Source organism: Triticum urartu, chromosome 5 (assembly GCF_003073215.2).
Source record: "Triticum urartu cultivar G1812 chromosome 5, Tu2.1, whole genome shotgun sequence".
Classification (NCBI taxonomy): Eukaryota; Viridiplantae; Streptophyta; class Magnoliopsida; order Poales; family Poaceae; genus Triticum; species Triticum urartu.
Genome location: NC_053026.1, coordinates 189,924,041 through 189,940,530, shown reverse-complemented (window position 1 = coordinate 189,940,530; position 16,490 = coordinate 189,924,041).

Sequence of the window (16,490 nt, the reverse complement as noted above, 5' to 3'; positions counted from 1 at the left end):
ATCAGTTAGGATTATGCTATGCGATGATACTGGGTGAACTTACCATCTACTCTCTTCTTCTGCTGCAAAATGGAGGTTACCAGAAGCGTAGTCTTCAAAAGGACTAGCTATCCCCATCTTATTCCGGCATTCTGCAGTTCAGTCCACATATGATACCATTAATCCATTTGATACCAATGCATACATATGTAGTGTCGCTCCTTTCTTGCGAGTACTTTGGATGAGTACTCACGGTTGCTTTGCTCCCTCTTTTCCCCTTTCTATACTCGATTGCTGCGACCAGATAGTTTAGGAGGATCTCAGGCAGGAGGCCTACGCCTCTTTCGATATGTATCCCAGTTTGTGCTAGCCTTCTTAAGGCAAACTTGTTTAACTTATGTCTATACTCAGATATTGTTGCTTCCGCTGACTCGTCTATGATCGAGCTCTTGTATTAGAGCCCTCAAGGCCCCTGGCTTGTAATATGATGCTTGTATGACTTATTTTATTTGTAGAGTTGTGTTGTGATATCTTCCCGTGAGTCCCTGATCTTGATCGTACACGTTTGCGTGTATGATTAGTGTACGATTGAATCGGGGGTGTCACAAGTTGGTATCAGAGCCGACTGCCTGTAGGAATCCCCCTTCCACACTCCTTGGCCGAAGTCGAGTCTAGACATTACAAAACTTTTTACTAACATGGTTGTGTGCCTTACGGGCCCACGTCGCCATCTGGGTGGTATTAGGATCTTTTTCTCCTTGATCCTTACTCTGGGACTCTAAACTCTCTCCTACTCGGGTTAAACGATTTTACTAACTCTAACATTAGGATCCCGTGACCACGTTCACCCCAAAGTTGGATAAGCCCTAGTTATTCTTTAGAGTAGTATTTGGCATTTTTCACATTGTCATTTGACTCCTGTGAAAACATCTTTGTTTTCAGATGGAACCCACGAGACAGGTCGTGCGCCACACGACGGCCATTGGTGCCTCAGGATCACCTGCGGTGTTGGTTGAGATGATGACCTATCTGGGTTATCGCTGGCACCCTGAGTACACCGTCTATGAGGAGTACCAGGACTTCAACCAGGAGCAGTACCGTGCCATCGTCCACCTCTACTCTCGGGAGTATGACTCCACTACCGTGTTGCACACTGCTCATGGTGTTGGCATGACTATCGATATGGCGGTCCACGATGCTGCTTATGCTGCTCTGACATGTCTTCGTGGAGAGTATCAGGAGTTGGACACCTCCCCCTTCAGGCACATTGCTATCACATCCGATGTTAGTGCGGAGGGGTATTACACTTCTGCCTACTCCACTGTCACCCGAGAGCCCTTCTACCATTAGAACCTGGTTCTGCATGCTGATGGGTTGGATAGAGCTAACCGAGCTCTTCGCCACGAGTTGTACACCACCCGTCAACACCTGTACCGTGCTCTGACGCTGTTGCACCCCTCTGTCCGATTTGGTGATCTATCGCATTCTGCGATCTACCCTTCCAGGACCGTGATGCCCCAGGGTGTCGGCTGGCCAGATGTGTGAGGCTACTCTCCCGCACTTGGTCCTCTCCTGCCACCTGCGCGTCGGGTTCCGCACCAGAGTATCCGCGGACCCCAGGCTACTCGTGTGGAGGTCTTCCCTTCGTGTCACTACCAGCTGTCAGGCTACACCTACCTCCACAGTTCCTCATGGGACTGATGTAGGCTTGCTTGTTAGTGTTAGATGCATTCGCCGCGAGCCTGCATGCCGCCTATGATGTTCTTAGTCTGTGTACTGAACTCTGTGTACCGAACTCTATGCATGATATCTTTTGTAAGCTATGCCAACTACTAAGTAGTATCTATCATGTTCTTTCATTATGCATGTTTCATCATGAATGATTCTTGTCCTTACAATTCTCAATGCTGAACTACTCCTGTTATATATTAGCAGGATGGTTAGACCAGGTGGTCGTGGTCATGGTAACCCTCCCCCACCCCCGCCCGAGTACATGGCTGGGATGATGCAACAGTTTGAGCTAAATCGCCAATTCATGCAGAATATTATGGCTCAGTTTCCTCGCCCCAATATGAACCAGCAGCCAACCCAAGTGACTCTGCAGGATTTCATGCGCCTCAACCCAACCGTGTACCGCAGCTCAACTCAGCCTCTGGATGCTCATGACTTGCTCCGTGACATCACCTATGAGATGGAGCCGGCTGATGTAGCCCCTGCCAGCTATGTCACCTTTGCTTCCTTCTTCTTGAAGGGACTCGCTGCTCAATGGTGGGACAGCCACAGGCGTACCCTGCCGGTTGGAACAATGATCACCTGGCCAGACTTCCAAGCTGCCTTCCGTGCTCGCTTCATTCCTCAGGGAGTCATGGACTGGAAGAAGCGCTAGTTCCGCAGCCTCACCCAAGGCAACAAAACTGTGGAAGCCTATCAGCGGGAGTTTCTGGACTTGTCCCGCTATGCTGAAGAAGACATTGCAACTGATGCACACAGACATGAGAAGTTCCGTGATGGCCTTCAAGCTGACATCAAGCTCGCACTTCTAGTGCATGACTTTGCTGATTTCGCCACCTTGGTGAACAAGGCCATCAATGTCGAAACTGGTCTGCAGGAACACCAGAGCTCTCACAGGCGCAACCGTGACACGGGCTCATCTTCGGGCCCGTCCTGGCAGAAGCATAGGATATGGATTCCCAACAGCATGTACCAGACAACTGCACCTGCTCCAAGGCAGTCCTATGCTGCACCGCGTCTGCCTCCCCCACCAACTAGGCAGCCAAGACTTCGAGCTCCACCACCCTGAGCTCCTGTTCCCACTCCCAATAACGGTCTGTGCTACAAGTGTGGCCAACCTAGTCACCTTGCCAGGAACTGCTATCAGAATCAGAACCAGAATCAACTGGCCCTTCCCACAGTTGGCCGTGGAAGCAACCAGCCTCGCAACAACAATGCCAAGTCTTATGGTCGCGTTCATGCCAACCACGTTGATCTCAATGAAGTTCTAGACTAGCCTGCTACCGTGATGGGTACACTCCTCGTAAATTCAGTACCATCATCTATTTTATTTGATACAGGAGCATCGCATTCATTCATATCAGCTGAGTTTGCATTCATGCATGGCATTAAATACGAAGAGATGAACACTGCGATTGTGGTACACACTCCTGCGGGCCAGTGTCAAACCTCTACGGTTAGTCACAACATTCCCGTTGAAATTGAAGGACTGGAATTCCTTGCCTCTCCCATCGTACTGAAGTCCTGTAGCATCGACCTAATTTTGGGAATGGATTGGTTGAAAGCGCATACTGCTTCTATAGTTTGCGCCACTAAGGTCGTCCATCTGCTACACCCTTCTGATGAAATAATTACTTACCAAGCTCATCTAGTTCAGAACGCCGAGGCACAACTTTATGCCTTGAATGCGTTGAACGCTGCACCACTCGAGGGCATTGAAAACATTCCCATCGTTCGTGAATTCCAAGACGTCTTCCCAGAAGAACTTCCTGGGATTCCCCCTGCTAGAGTTGCCGAATTCATCATCGACTTGAAACCCGTCACCACCCCTATAGCCAAACGACCCTACAAGATGCCGCCACATGAAATCATTGAGCTTACGGAGGAAATCGACAAATCTCTTGTCAAAGGTTTCATTCGCCCAAGTTGCTCTCCTTGGGGAGCACCTTCTCTCTTTGTTAAGAAGAAGGATGGGACAAACCGATTAGTCCAAGTCTACCGTCCTATAAACCAAGCTACCATTCAGAATAAATATCCTCTTCCTCGGATCAATGAACTTTATGGTCAAATGGCTGGTTCATCAGTGTTCTCCAAACTCGACTAGAGGTTGGGTTACCACCAGATCCGTGTTTGTGAAGAGGATATCCGAAAAACCGCCTTCGTGACTCGGTATGGATCATACGAGTACACCGTCATGCCATTCGGCTTAACGAATGCTCCCGCCACCTTCTCTCGTCTGATGAACTATATATTCATGGATTACCTCGACAAGTTCGTCGTGGTTTATCTGGATGATATCCTTGTATTTTCCAAGAACAAAGAAGAACATGTTGAACATCTTCGTCTTGTGCTGGAAAAGCTTCGAGAGCATCAGCCGTATGCTAAGTATTCCAAGTGTGAATTCTGGCTCCCCGAAGTAACCTATCTTGGGCATGTCATCTCCAAGGATGGTATTGCCGTCAACCCTGAACGAGTTCAGGCTATTCTCGATTGGACTCCTCCGAAGAATGTCAAGCAAATCCGAAGTTTTCTCGGTCTCGCTAGCTATTGCCGTCGATTCGTCAAGAACTTCTCCAAGATTGCTAGGCCTCTGACTAATCTGTTGCATAAGGGTGTCAAGTTCGAATGGACAGACAAGTGTCAGGATAGTTTCCACGCGCTCAAAGACAAGTTGACTGCTGCCCCAGTGCTTGCTCCACCTGATACTAAGAAGGACTTCGTCATTTACTGTGAAGCTTCCCGTCAAGGATTAGGCTGTGTCCTAATGCAAGAGCGCAGAGTGATTGCTTATGCCTCTCGTCAACTGTGCCCTCATAAAGAAAACTACCCAGTTCACGACCTCGAGCTTGCTGCTGTCATTCATGCACTGAAGCAGTGGCGACATTACCTTCTCGGTAATCGTTGCGAAATCTTCACCGACCACCAAAGTCTGAAGTATCTGTTTACTCAGCCAGATCTGAACCTCCGTCAGCAGAGATGGATGGAGACTGTTGCAGACTTTGACGTGGGTATATCCTATACCCCCAGCAAGGCTAATGTAATGGCTGATGCCTTGAGCCGCAAGTCTTGCTGCAACCACCTCCAGGTTCACAAAGTTCCGCCCTCGCTTGTCGAAGAATTTAGAAGGCTGAACCTTCATATTGTTCCTCCTGGAGAACTCGCTCCCCCTCCCCCAGAGTTTCAGAAGATGAATCTTCATGTTGTTACTAAGGGTTCTCTAAATACCCTGGCTGTCGTACCAGATCTCATAGATGGTATAAAGACTATTCAAGGTTATGACTCGGAAGTCCATAAGATTAAACGCCATCTTGAAGAAGGAAAGCCCTCATTCTTCACTATCGCCGATGATGGCGCCTTGTACTTCAAAGGCCGCCTAGTGGTACCACGTTCGAGGAAAGGCATCCCCCCACGCGCATCAAATGAAAATTTGACTTCAACTTAAATCCAAATCCAAAAGGCAGGGTTACAGAAAAGAGATCCAAAGCAAATGGCCGCGTCGGGCGCCCAGTCTAGTCTTCGACGTCTTCTCACCAGCGCGGAGCTAAGTGCTGCCACTAGGCGTGGGAGGGAGCCCCTGAGGCCCGAGGGCGGCTCTCCGGAGACTCCGGGGCGTGTACAGCCCGACTCATTATTACATGAGAGTGTCACGGGCGGCGATCTTCACATGCACTGGGCCTTGCTTCATATTGCCAGGCGAGGACCCCGCCTTGCGCCACCCACTACCACTACTGGGACGACCAGAAACCAGGACGGCCCAACGAGAGCAGAGGGGACGCCAGCGGCGCCCTCGGCGACCACGGGTCCTCTGCCGGGGGAAAGGTCGCGGTCGCCACCCCAGCAGAGGGCCTACCTCCGGGCGTTTCCTTGCTCCGCGCGACACGGGGAGGGGCCTTGCTCCTGGCCTCTTCCGTGCAGCCCCCAGCGGGTCTCTCCTGTCGGGGCGGGCATCGTCGTGCCGGAGCCGCCGTTCGGCGCCATGGCCTGGTTCATCTGTGACTCATGGTTAGCGTAAGCTTGCTCTTGAGGGATTAGTGGTACCATGTATCTGTTGTCGACGGCACGGTTGGTGGGGCTCTCCGGCGGTTCTTGGAAGGCTTCAGCTCCTAATGCCTCCTCATCCCATCCTGGCCTGAGAAACGAGCCAGGGTCATCCTCCGACGTGTACTCCTGGTCCATCATGCGGGACACATAGGCTTCCGGGGCTATCACCCCAAACACCTCGCCGTAGTGCCCCACACTCCATGTCGCCTGACCCAGCGCGGTGTCCTGAGGATGATAGTGCGACGCCTCACTGGGGGCATGGGGGGCAACGCTTGTGCCCATGTTCATCAGAGGCGGCGCGGGGGCAACAGGGGGCCCGGCGCCGCCGGCCGTTCTGGTGTCGGTGAAGCCCCCGGGCACACCCGAGGGCGCGCAGTTGCGGCGTGGCCCGTCGTGAGGTCTAGTAGTGGCTCGAGGAGGAACCATATAGTAGAAAGGCGGCGCTCCTGACGCCGCCGCATCCAACAGCTCAGCGACACGTTCCAGCAGTGTGTCGCGTCCGCTCTCCATCAGCCGACACCGCAGCAACTCCCGCGCCACCGTGAGCGTCTCCCGCATGTTCGCCTGCTCCCGCCTAGTGTGTGGCACCGTTGCTGCAGCGTGGCTCGCGGCCCTTGCAGTGGCTCGCGCTTGACGTGGGGTGGGGGTGGATGACGCCTGGCCGCGCCTCCCGCGCCCCGCAACATTAGGCGACGCTCGCGCCGCCTGGAGCACGGGGTTGAGGCCCTCATGGGCAGGTGGCGCCGCCAGGGCTGGCCGGGCTGCCCATCGGTTGGAGTCGGCCCTTGGGTCGCCAGACATCGGGGCCATGGAGCGTCAGCGGGTCGATTGGTGGGGGAGAGACTCCGGCGCACCCCTACCTGGCGCGCCAAATGTCAGATCACGGGTTCTGGCAAACCCTTGAGGTTCGAACAATGGGGTGCGCGTGAAGGTTTTCTCACTATCGATCCACGCCCTAGCTCTCTAAGATCTCGTAGACGAACTCGACGAACTCACAACACAAAAAGACACAAGATTTTTACTGGTTCGGGACAGCGTTGTGGTGTAATACCCTACTCCAGTGTGGTGGTGGTGGATTGCCTCTTGGGCTGATGATGAACAGTACAAGGGGAAGAACAGACTCCTGAGGTTGAGGTGTTCTTGTGTTTGGTGAACTTGTGTGGGTGAGAAGCCTCTCGATCTGTGCTTGATCCCCTCCTCTCTACTGTGGTGGCTAGTTCTACTTATATAGGCCCTGGTCCTCTCCCCAAATATTGAGTGGGAAGGGAGCCAACAACGGCCAATTCGAAAGGGGACAACTAGTACAAGTTATCCTAACAAAAGGTGGTCTTCGCCTGCCAAAGGCTTTGGCAGTGATGCCATCTTGGGCTCCATGGTGACCTCGGTCCTGCCGTCCTTCTGGTCATGGTCTCATTGCACCAATATGGAAACCTTTGCTTGATGCCTTGGTACTCCGCGCCTGCGCTTGCCCCCTTGGCACCAAAGAGGAAACGAGGACACTGCACGCGCTGGCGCCCGCCTGGCACCCGCCTGGTCTCGATCGTCATGGCTCACGTCACGAGGACCTCGTGGAGTTTGCCTTGCCTTGATCTCTCCGCCCCTCGTGAGCCTGCCTGGCGAGGCCGCTCCTGAGGAGGTCTTGTGTCGTCCGCCTCGCGAGGCTTGGCCCCTCGCGAGGGTCTTGAATGCCTTATTGATGAAGATGGGCCGTACAGACCTGCCAGACCAGCCACGCTGTGGGCTGTAGGCAGGCAAGTCTGGGGACCCCCATTCCCAGAACGCCGTCAGTTAGCCTTGTTGACTTGTCTCACCACAAGCTGTGAGTCTCCTCGAATGATCAGTTTCTTAATTCCCAATTCTGTGGCAATCCTGAGCCCAGCCAGGAGCCCTTCATACTCTGTTGTATTGTTGGTTGCCTCTTCCCGGGCAAAGTGCATCTGGACAAAGTACTTTAGGTGCTCCCTGGAGGGGGCGACAAGAAGCACGCCATCTCCCACACCTTGTAGGAAAAAGCCACCATCGAAATACATAATCCATTCTTGGGGTGATTCCTTGCCGGGGATAACTGTCTCCGTTACTTCCTCATCAGGGGTTGGCGTCTATTCTACAATAAACTCTGCCAATGCCCTGCTCTAGATTGTTGAGGTGCTCTCAAACTTCAAACCAAAACTGGATAACTCCAAAGCCCACTCCACTATTCTGCCAGTAGCCTCAGGGTTTCGGAGTATCCTTTCCAACAAGAAACGAGTGACAACCGTGATCTCATGATCTTGGAAGTAGTGGCGCAGTTTCCTTGAGGCCATGATGAGACCAAAAATCAACTTTTGCATGCCAGAGTACCTCGATCTAGCCCCCTGTATCAAGGAGCTGATGAAGTATACTAGGCGTTGCACCACTTTCTTCCTTACCGTGTCCTTGGGGTTGCCCTCGCTGCCGTGCTCATTGCTATATTAATCCCTCTCTAGCTCTGCTGGTCCTTGCTCATTCTCTGCTTCATCCACTTCCCGCTTTGCTACTAAGGCTGCACTAACCACTTGGTTGGTTGCCGCTAAATATAGCAATAATGGCTCCTGTGGTTTGGGAGCAACCAGGGTAGGCACGGAGGACAAGTAGATCTTCAACTCTTGGAAAGCTGCATATGCTTCCGGGGTCCACTTCATGGGCCCTGCCTTCTTCAAAATTTTGAAGAACGACAGGGCGCGCTCGGCAGACTTGGAGATGAATCTGCTTAATGCGGCAACACACCCTGTCAGACGCCTCACATCCTTGACTGTCCTTGGTGCTTGGATCTGCTCGATAGCTTTAATCTTGTTGGAGTTGGCTTCGATCCCTCGATGAGACATGAAGAACCCAAGCAGCTTCCCGGAGGGAATGCCAAACACACACTTCTCTGGGTTGAGCTTCAAGTTGATCTTGCATAGATTAGCAAATGTCTCCTCCAAATCCTGAATAAGGGTGGCTCTATCCTTGGTCTTGACCACAATATCATCCATATAAGCTTCAATGTTTTTGTGCAGCTGTGGCTCGAAACCAATCTGGACTGCCCTTGCAAAAGTGGACCCGACACTCTTTAATCCGAACGGCATGCGGACAAAACATTACGTACCACAGGGAGTGATGAACGATGTCTTCTCTTCATCTTCCTTGGACATGAAGATCAGGTGATACCCATAATATGCATCCAGAAAGGAGATCAAATCACAACCCTAAAGTGGAATCTACAATCTGATCGATGCGCGGCAAGGGAAACGGGTCCTTCGGGCAAGCTTTGTTGAGATCTATGAAATCTATGCAAAGCCACCACTTCCCGTTAGCCTTCTGGACTACCATTGGATTTGCCAACCATGTGGGATGTAGCACTCCTCTGACCAAACCAGCTGCTTCAAGTTTCTTGATCTCTCCCGCAATAAACTGATGCCTCTCCAAGGCCTGCTTCCGGACTTTCTGCTTGACGGATCAGGCGTGTGGGCAGACAACAAGGTGGTGCTTGATTACCTCCCTGGGAACACCGGGGATATCAGATGGTTGCCAGGCAAATACATCGATATTCGCCCGTAGGAAGGCAACGAGCGCACTTTCCTATTTGTCATCGAGGGTGGCGCTGATAGTAAAAGTACTATCAACGCCAGCCAGCCCTGCCGGGACCTTCTTCACTTGGGGCGCAATGACCTTGGACCTCTTGCTGTTGGAACTCTCCAGCAAGTCATCGACAGGCGCGGCGCACTCCGAAGAGGTATGCTTCCCGGATTCCATGCCAGCGTCCTTGCTACCCTTCTTCCTTCCTCTGTACTCCTTGGTAGGAACTGCTGCTGCCGGCGCCTCTGCCGCAACTGCGTCCCGGTACATATTGTCCACACAACTGATTGCATCCTTCTCATCTGATGGGATGGTAATGACCCCCAAAGGCCCAGGCATCTTCAAGGTGTTATAGGCATAGTGGGATGCCTCCATGAATTTAGCCAGGGCTGGGCGGCCAAGGATCCCATTGTACGGTAGGGGGAGGTCAACCACATCAAACACAATCTTCTTGGTCCGGTAGTTCAGCTCTCCCCCAAACGTTACAGGCAATGTGATCTTTCCCTTAGGATGGCTCCTGCCAGTATTAACTCCTTGAAACGTGCCGGTAAACTCTAGCTCTTCCTCTGCTATCTAAAGCTTGCTGATGACTGCCGGGGAGATCAGATTCAATCCGGCCCCGCCGTCAACCAGCATTTTTGTGACCTTGAGGTTGCGAATTGTTGGAGAGACCAACAATGGCAAACACCCTACCGCTGTGGTGCGGTTAGGATGATCCTCTTTGTCAAAGATAATGGGCGTGTGTGTGGCCATTTGAGCGGCTTCCGAGCTTCTAGCGCTGGTTCCATGACATTGACTTCTCGTGCCCACCGCTTGAGCTGGCGGTGAGAGGTGTGCAAAGATGCACCCCCATCAATGCATCAGGCGTTAGTAGCCTTCTGAAACTCCTGCTCACTGGTCTCCTTTTTATCCCCTCCATCACTCTCATCATCATAGGCTTCCTTCTCTCGACCTCTCACGGATTTTCCTTGGTTCCGGAAGGGTTTGCCGGGGCGATTTACTTCACTGCCTCAGCCCTTGCCGCCAGCAACATTCTGACCTTTTTTCTTGTCACGCTTCTCATAATTTGCTCTCTATCTCTTAACAAGCTGCTCAACCTGATAGCACTCCCGAAGGTCATGGCCTTTGGTTCGATGAATCTTGCAGTACGACCCATCACCTTTCTCGGCCTTCTCGGCAGCCGCGGCTTCCCGGCAGTCAGCGCACACGACAACTTCCTTGCAAGGGACCTCGGCTTTGGCCTTCTTGCCGGTACTAGGTGTACCCGACCCTTCAACAGTCATCACTGCCTTATCCTTTTGCTTCTTGCTGCACTTCTTGCTCTTCTTCTGACTGGTTGATATTCATCATCATCCTCTGAATCGATGTTGGTGCAATCTTCCTCTCCGTGCAACTTCCTTCCCTCCTCCATCCGAGCACACTTATCCACCAATGTGTAAATCTCCTTCACAGTCTTGGGCAATGCATGTTCATCTTGGAACGGATTCGGCGTTTGTGCACATTAGACTGGAAGGCAGCTATCACAACTGCCGGATGGATATTTGGGATGTTCCTATGAACCTTGCTGAATCTCTGTAGATACTTACGGAGGGTTTCTCCTTCCTTCTATTGGAGAAGCTACAAGTCACTGGGCCTACCTGGCTCTTCGTGGCCGCCGGTGAAGGCGCCAATGAACTCATGGCATAGGTCAGCCCACGACGAAATGGAGTTCTCTGGCAGGTGCATTAGCTAAGACCTCACATTGGACTGGAGAGCCAAAGGGAAGTAGTTGGCAAAAACCTTCTCATCTCTTCCCCCGGCAGCCTGAACAGCGATGGTGTAGATGCTCAGAAACTCTGCCGGGTTCAGCCTCCCATCGTACTTCTTAGGTATCTCTGGCTTGACTGTGCGAACGGATGGCCAACAGACTTGCTGCAGCTCTCGAGTAAAGGCAGGGCACCCAACCTCGAAAGGTAGGCACCCACGAATATGGAGCGCGGGCTCGTCGACGTCGGGGCCGTCGCACCCATTGGTCCGGTGGTGGCTGTCGTAGCGTTGCTCAACAATGACGCGTGTGTCCCCCCTCCGCCTATCCTCCGGAGCTCGCCATTGGCCTGGACGTGCTCGTGGGTCAGAAGAGGCCATCGAGACGTCGTCTGGTTCTTGATTCGGCTACGCTCGCGCCAGACGCCATAGTGGGGTCTGCATCATGGGGATGGCCCCTTCCGTATGGCCAGCAACACGAGCCATTGTTGTCGCTTGGGGAGGCCATGGTGGGCCAGCTCGTTGTGAGCCCCCAGCCTCTGTGAAACCGAGCAGACTTTGGATGGTGGCACGCCATTCGTCCATCTGCTCGACCGCTGGTGAAAACCTCAGCAGCAGCTGAGCCCGTGCCATGGCCATGGGTGACGATGAAGTAGATCGCACCTTCGCTCGGCTCCTGACGGTGCCGGTGGCGGCAGCACCGCGCCCCCGCTATTGCAAAGTGGCCACCTGGATGGCAGGGTGGCACAGTGAAGGCGCTCGAGGGCCAGTGGCTCCGTCGGGCGCAACGACTTGGTCGACCCGCCCCGGGGGATGTGCACGCGCTACAGTCGCTCCCGTGGTGGGGGCGGCCAGAGGGCGGCGATTCTCCCCGAACCGAGTGTCGGTGCTGCGGCTGTGCCCGTCGGCGAGAGGAGCGGCGCGGACGGAGTGACCCCCTCACCCGTACTTTTTGGAGCGTGGCCATCGAGGCGCTGCTGATGTTGTAATCCTCTGATATCTCTCGCTCCTGTGTCGGCCGCGGGGGAAGTGGTGACGGTGCCACCTGCTCCGACCATGTCCCCCCAGCAGCGTCCACGTCCTCGCGTGCCTCCGTATCCCTTGCAGCATTAGAGGCTATGGGCGGCAGATCCTTCGAGGTGGATGGATGAGCCGAAGCACCGGATTTCTTCTTTGGTGCCATGGTCGATGGCGCCATCGAAGGTGAAGACGGTGATGAAGGTGACGCACTACACACGCCTTCAGGTTCGCGCAAGCGATCCCCCTACCTGGGTGTAACGCCCCGAGACAGTTGCGCCAGGTGTCTTCTAGTTATTCGCTGTTGTTGCCTTGTCATTTGCTTGCGTGTTGCATCTTGCCATGTCATCATGTGCATTGCATCTGCATGTTTTCAAAACTTGCATCTGTCCTGGTCTCCTCGTTCTTTCCGTTGCCCGTTCTGAGCCCAAACACACTTGCACGCGCCCGTGGCATGTCCAAAATATTATTTTATAAGTGGCCGAAAAATGTTCTCGGAATGGGATGAAAGTTGGCATGCGGTGTTGTTTTGTTGTCAGTAGGCCGCCTGCCAAGTTTCATCGCATTCGGAGCTCGTTTGATAGCCCAACCGTTAAACTATAATGACATTATATTCGGTCTATCGTCGGACGTTTTCGGTCTCCGGAAACAGTCACCGGGATGCATTCCCCCTCTTTCCTCTCAGCCCAAGCCCTTCTTCACGGTCCATCTAGCCCACCTACCTACCCCCTCCGCTCCGGACCGCCCGATGGCGATCGAACGGCTTCGAGACGGAGCAAAACCCCTCCAAACCCTAATCCTAACCCCCATTTTCCTATTTAAACAGCCCCCTTGCCGTTTTTGGAACCCTAAACCCCCTCCACCTACTTCTAGCCCTCCCCTCGGGATCCCCGCAGCCGCCAGCCGCCTTCTCCTTGAATTCCGGTGCCATCCACCGTGTTTCCGCCACTTGGCGCGCCGCAAATCGCCAACGCCGCCGCTTTAGCTGTTCCCAGCCAACCGCGCGCGTCCACGTCGCCCTTCAACCAACCCCCACCGTGCCAGGCTTGCCGGAGCCCATCCGCGGCCCGTCCCAGGCCGATCTAGGCCCAAGACGCCCGCACCGCGCCGCTGTCCCTGTTCAGGATCGGGAGAGCCCGAGCTCCTCCCGTCCGACCACACATCCACGTCGCCCCTACCGGCGACCATCTCCGGTGCCGGTTGCCGCCGCTGACCTCCGGCTAGGTTCCGCCGCCCCTGCCTCTCCTCCTTCCTTCCATGCCTCTCCTCCCTCTCCCTCACGATCTCTCTCTCCCCCACAGGATCCCATCTCCAGGGATCGCCGCCGCCCGGAGCTTCCCGTCCTCGCCGTCGCCGAAAATGGACCCCGTGAGCCAGATCCATCCTCCTCCACTCCGTTCCGGCCAGAGCCCGCCGTGCCGCTGCGCTGGAATGCCGTCCCATCACCAATCTTTGCCGCCGCCAGCCTCTGCCTCGATGAGATGAACCTGTCGTCGCGCGTTGACCCAGCGCTCGGGTGGGCCGCGCCAGGCACGCCAGCAAGGCCGGCCCAAGCCTCTTCCCTGCCCCCAAGCCTCTCCATCGACTGGGCTTGGCCCATGTGAGCAGCAACGCTTCTCTCTATCGGGCCAGCCAGATTTGGCATGTTTAGGTTTTTTCCAGATCTGTAAATTATTTATTTTCCAGAGAACGCAGTTTTGCAGAAAAACCCTTGTTGTTCATGCATATAATAATTCCACAACCGTGCATCGGTTTAAAATCCAACTTTCATGCATGTTTGAAATGTTTAAACTGATGTTTGTTTAAATTTGCTTAAATGCCATGTTAAAATGTTTCAATTCATAACTTAATAACTGTAGCTCCAAACCTAATAAACTTTATATGTAAATGGGGTAGAAAAATGCCTAGTTTAACATGGTGGCATCACTTTGCATGTTTGATAACTCTAAAATTGTGTTTATGGCAGAACAGTACCAAACCTAAAATATGCACATGAGGAGTTTCCGGACTTGTTGTTTGTTGTTTCGGCCTCATTTAAACTTGCCTAGATAGGTAGTTTTCATATGCTTCACCCCTTGCCATGTTAATCAACATTTAATATTGTTGGGTGCATAAACGAGATCGAACTAAATAACTTGTTGTGGTGTTTTGTCAATATGCAACTCATTGCATATTGAGCTCCACTTAACTTGTAGTTTTGCTTGTGCACTTTGCCATGCCATGCCTCTTTAAACCGGACATGCATCATACTTGGTTGTGCATCATGCCAGGTTTATGTGGTGGTGGTTTACTATGTTGTTTGCTTCTTTCCGGGTTGCTTCTCTCGTTAGCTTCGGTTTCGTTTCGGAGTTGTGAGGATCCGTTCGACTACGTCCGTTTGTCTTCTTCATGCACTCGTTCTTCTTCCTTGAGGGATCTCAGGCAAGATGACCATACCCTTGAAATCACTTCTATCTTTGCTTGCTAGTAGTTCGCTCTTTTGCTATGCCGCGTTACCTACCACTTGCTATATCATGCCTCCCATATTGCCATGTCAAGCCTCTAACCCACCTTCCTAGCAAACCGTTGTTTGGCTATGTTACCGATTTTGCTCAGCCCCTCTTATAGTGTTGTTAGTTGTAGGTGAAGATGAAGTTTGTTCCATGTTGGAACATGGATATGTTGGGATATCACAATATCTCTTATTTAATTAATGCATCTTTATACTTGGTAAAGGGTGAAAGGCTCGGCCTTATGCCTGGTGTTTTGTTCCACTCTTGCCGCCCTAGTTTCCGTCATACCGGTGTTATGTTCCTTGATTTTGCGTTCTTACATGGCTGGGTGTTATGGGGACCCCTTCACAATTCGCTTTGAATAAAAACTCCTCCAGCAAGGCCCAACCTTGGTTTTACCATTTGCCTCACCACCACTTACGCTTCCCTCGGGTCGGCCAACCCGAGGGTCATCTTTATTTTAACCCCCCCTTGGCCAGTGCTTCTCTAAGTGTTGGTCCGAACCGAGCCGCCTGCGGGGCCAGCTCGGGGAAACACGAGGGATGGTTTTACTTGTAGCCTGTCTCATCCGGTGTTGCCCTGAGAAAGAGATACATGCGACTCCTATCGGGATTGTCAGCACATCGGGTGGCTTTGCTGGTCTTGCTTTACCATTGTCTAAATGTCTTGTAACCGGGATTCCGAGACTGATCGGGTCTTCCCGGGAGAAGGAATATCCTTCATTGACCGTGAGAGCTTGTGATGGGCTAAGTTGGGACACCCCTGCCGGGTTTGAACTTTCGAAAGCCATGCCCGTGGTTATGGGCAGATGGGAATTTGTTATTATCCGGTTGTAGATAACTTGACACTTAACTTAATTAAAATGAATCAACCGCATGTGTAGCCGTGATGGTCTCTTTTCGGCGGAGTTTGGGAAGTGAACACGGTTCTTGTGTTATGTTTGGACATAAGTAGCTTCAGGATCACTTCTTGATCACTTCTAGCTTCTCGACCATTGCGTTGCTTCTCTTCTCTCTCTTATTTGCGTATGTTAGCCACCATATATGCTTAGTGCTTGTTGCAGCTCCACCTCACTACCCTTTCCTACCCATAAGCTTAAATAGTCTTGATCTTGCGGGTGTGAGATTGCTGATCCTCGTGGCTCACAGATACTTCCAAATAGTTGCAGGTGCCGATGATACCAGTGCGGATGACGCAACCGAGCTCAAGTGGGAGCTCAATGAAGATCTTGATCGTTGTTTTGTTTCTTTTCCGGTTGATCAGTAGTGGAGCCCAGTTGGGACGATCAGGGATCTAGCATTTGGGGTTTTCTTCTTTTATTTTAGTTCCGTAGTCGGACCTTTGATTGTTTTCTGGATTATGTATGTTTAATTTCTATTTGTGTGAAGTGGCAATTCTAAGCCAACTCTTTATCCCTTTCTTATTCGGTACATGGGATGTGTAAAGATTACCCCTCTTGCGACATGCCTACCATGCGGCTATGCCTCTAAGTCGTGCCCCGAGACGTGGGAGATATAGCCGCATTGTGGGTGTTACAAGTTGGTATCAGAGTCATCCCCGACTTAGGATCCCCCTGCTTGATCGAATCGCTGACATTTTTGAGTCTAGAACAAAATGTTTTAAGTCTTAGGATTATATATATCGGAGTGTAGGATTCTTTTTACTCCCCAGTCCCTTCATCGCTCTGGTGAGGCCTCCTGACGTAGAAGTTTTGACTTTTCTCTCCTCAAATTTCACGATTTTTTTAGGATCATGCGGGTATCTTGGAATCGTTCCGATGGTTTTGTGACGAGAACATTGTTCTTGGTACCTCCTGAAATTTAGGGGTTGTGGCACTGTCTCGGGGAGTTGAGCTCCGAGGTGTTGTCGTCATAATTTTATCGTTGCAGTTCTGGAATACCTGAGTTCGCC